Raw genomic sequence first — 3,883 nt, 5'->3', positions numbered from 1 at the left:
TTGCTGTCCTCGCCTCGTGATGATCTCGAGGGTGACGGGGCCAGAGCTGGTCTCTGCCAGGTGTGCAGGGCTAAGGGGTGGTCTTCACAAGTAGGTTTCTAGATCTTTCTGCTGACAAGCCATTCTGGGAGGACCCACTGTGAACCTTACTGTTGGTGGCGGAGTGTGTTAGCGAGGGCATCACCCACGGGTCCGTGCCCCCAGCGATGGTTGCTAGGAGGCTGGAAGGGAACCGTGTCTCCGAATCAACCAGCATTGGTAGGTTGTGGTGTGAGGTCTGCCTTCCCCGCCGGAAGCTTTTTGGCTTCCATGGCGGCGCCAAACAGGAATTTTTTTATATGTAGGTAAAGGAATGCAAACTCTTGAATGAGTAGCTCTGGAAGTGACAGATAAAATCACAATTTAGAGGTGTCAGGTCAGTCTGAAGACTAAAGTGTGCCTGATTCAAGCGGTGGTCTTTTCAATCACTTGCTATTCATCTGAGAACTGGTCCCTGATGAAGGCTAGGAGAAGGATTGATGCCTTTGAGTTGTAGTGCTGGAGGAGAGTATTGAATTACTCCATCGGCTTCCAAAAGGACAAACAGATGAGCCTTGGGGGTAAAAAATGTGCAGCCAGAATTCTCCTCGGAAGCAAAGCTGGTGAAGCTTCATCTCTCAAATGTAGGCATGTTACCTGGAGAAGCCATTCCTTGGAAGGGACTCCGTACTTGGAAAGGTGGAGGGTTAGGGAAAGAGAAGACCTTCTACTAGATGGACTGGGCTCAGGTCTGTTATGCAAGGGTGGCAATGAGTCATACTTGATCCAACGGCACCTAATAACAGTAATTAACACGCCTTCCCCTCCCCCTCCCCCGCACCTTCAGCGTGCCATACTGCAGTGGCCTGCGTGTTTCTAGGATGCTGGAAGCTTGGTCACCAGCATTTATTTATGTTTTTTTTTTGTTTGTGTGTGTTTTTTTAATTATTATTAAATTTTATTCGTTTTAATGAACATTTACAGAGATTTTGGGTTCTCATTCATTCATTGTTGCACTGTGTTCTCTACCCTCCTCCCCAGTTCATTCTTCTTCCCCCCCAACCCCGAATGTCTGTTTTAATTGTCCAATTGCCACAGTGCTTGTCAAAGCCAATTCTGATTAATCTCCTTTGTCAGTGTGCCCTTTGCCATTCCCTATCACTCCTCCAAAGGGTCCCTTTGGCAGTAGGAAACACATAGACTATTATGGAGATTGATTTTGGAATTTAGATGCACTGTTATTAATTGTGCTTAGCAGTACATGTTCATATCCTTGAAGATGACCACCAGCATTTAAAAGGCCAGAAGAAGCCCCCATGGAGGACAGCATCCATGGAGGCTCTCAGAGGGGGACAGACGAGGAGGAATAGCCTAGGAGCATACTTCTGAAAACTGGCCGGGGAAAACCTTGGTGGTCACGACAGAACATTATCTGATGGCGAGTTGGGAGACGACAAGGTCTGTAGGTTGGAAGACAAAAAGGGACGCAGGGGTGCTGGTGGACCTGTGCAGGTTGGCATGTGGTCCTGACGTTGGCGTGTGGTCCTGACGTTGGCATGGACTGGATGGTGATTGGACTCTGCGGTGCTTGGAGCTCCGATGCGTCAACTAACTTTACTGCAGTTAACGGTATTTTCAGTGACAATTAACACCGTTAACCGCCAGCAGCTGATTATAGCATCTATTTAAAACGTGTGAGGACATGTGTCACTTGTTATTGTTGACATTGTCATCACCTTTGAGTCGAGCATGACTCATAGCGACCCTCTGACCAAAAGGTCTGAAGACTTGCAAGAACCACTGACATGTATCAAACTTAGGAAACTGAGGAAGGGAACCATCCTCCTCTTTATTTGCTAGCCCGTTTCCCTCACTGCATGAATGATAATGATGATAATAATAAAATTAATAATAATAATAATCTCTCTTTCTCAAACGCACCACCCCAAAATCCACATTCTGTAAACAACAGGTGAGCAGATTCTCTGTAAATCCCCAAAACCAACTGTTGGTTTGTAGCCGTGTCAGCCCCCCCGGCAGTGGCGGCTGGGGGTGACGCACGTGGAGCCCAGAATGACACGAGATCTCTCCAGACTGCGGTAGATATGCTCACTGTTGCCTGTACTCCTCCCAGCAGAAATGATGACATTATTATTATTATTATTATTATTACCGGTCTCCGTCTCCAACGCCATTGAGACGTTAGACCCAGTCTTCACTTCGGCTGCAAATGCCATCCGTCTCACTCATTTCAGCTTTGTTCCTTCCATGTCTCCTACTTAGACCAGAGTTGCGGTTTTTGGTTTGGTTTTTTTGTTTTTTTATGTCAAGATATTTTATTTTTAAACCAGGTCCCAACATTAACCTTTGGCCCATTCTGCCCCGAACAAGCTACAAATGCTTGCTCTGCAGCTGGGTGCATTCTTTAGTAGCATGTGTGAAAAGTTAATAAAAATGTATATAAAACAAATATTCAAATAGTTTCCACAGAACACAGAGAAGTGTGACCCCGTCGCCCGGGCTTCCATACTGTTGCCTGTGGTCCATCCCACCTTACTCATACGAAGACATTTCTAAAGTAGCAATCATGACGTTACAGGATTCTCCTAAATCCCTTCCTTCAAGAGAAACTTGGAGTTAACAGCTACCAGAATGGTGTCTACACATTAACACTCGCTGAAGCACAAGATGTTGGATGCCGCACTTTCCCAAGCACAAGGCAACGGCAGAGGGCTGACATCAGCTCCTCCACTTCGACGGGATACTCTTGGTCCTCCATCTGCTCCAGAAGCTGCCCTGTCGGCCCGGACGTCACGTCGTAGACAGCTGGTCTCTGGAACCCATTGAAAATAGAGGGGGCAGCAACGGCGCAAGCACCCACTATGAGAAGCCAAACTTTATACCAAATATTATTATGAAAATCCTCGTTCACGAATGGAAGGAATTGCAGATTTATAAGTTGGGATTTCTCTTGTGGCAGATCCCAGAAAATGAGCTGTTTGTTTCCTGCAGACAGGAGACAGCAAGGGGCCCCCTACAGAGTGTTACTTCCTGGGAAATACTTCCTGAGCTAGAACATTAGGCTGACAATAGAGAAAAACAGAGCCTTCATTTACAAGGAATTCCTTTTGTTATTTGCTTCCCCAGATTATCAATAAATACACAGAGAAACATGACTTGGGGTCTTCAGTTGAGAACTGCCGGCCCCCTGTTTTATGCTCTCTGCTCTATCACATTCCTGGCTGTTTGTCTCATTATTAGCAATTATAAAATTATTCCATTCTTTGGGACCCTCGGTCTGCAACAACCCACGTTTTCAGACGCCATCCAGTCCCCGCATGCGTTTCTGGCAGGTTTTAGAGCGCAGCAATCCAATCCAGGCCTCCCCACGTGGGTCCCCCTCGGCTGGAGGAACAATTCTTCTCATCTGCTTTGGGTCTCTTTTGCAGCAAGGGCTTTACATGTGCATGATTGTAAAGGATGCAATTAAATGAGCCACGTACCCCTTTATTCACAGAAAGGTTTGTCCAATCGATTCCTCCTCGTCATCAGAGCCCGTCTGTTCTTTTTTAAATTTTTTTATTATTAATTTCAATTAAAATTTACAGAGCCTTGAGATTTCCATTCATTCATTGTTGTACTTCTCTCCCTTCCCATTCCCCACCCCCCAGTACGTTACCCTCTTGGAAAAGTAAAATTCTTTCATTGTTTTACAAGCCCTCTCCCCAAGTCCACTCCACTATGCAGCCTTCGTTCTGGACTCCGGTCATGACAAGAATACCTAATCACATATCCCTTTTAAACAGTTCTCTCCCTCCTCTGTTTCAATGTAGTATACGTTATTGAACCCATCTTTCTCAGTCTC

General features: G+C 46.0%; 1 pseudogene; it reads right to left on the bottom strand.

Moving 5' to 3' along the window:
- Window positions 1-2,677: 2,677 nt before the first annotated feature.
- Window positions 2,678-3,883, bottom strand: part of LOC102874430 — a 6,342-nt pseudogene continuing 5,136 nt past the window's right edge.

The sequence above is a fragment of the Elephantulus edwardii genome, unplaced genomic scaffold, assembly GCF_000299155.1.
Source record: "Elephantulus edwardii isolate Elephantulus edwardi_28Jun2011 unplaced genomic scaffold, EleEdw1.0 scaffold00348, whole genome shotgun sequence".
In the NCBI taxonomy this organism is placed as follows: Eukaryota; Metazoa; Chordata; class Mammalia; order Macroscelidea; family Macroscelididae; genus Elephantulus; species Elephantulus edwardii.
This window is presented reverse-complemented; position numbering and strand designations above follow the sequence as displayed.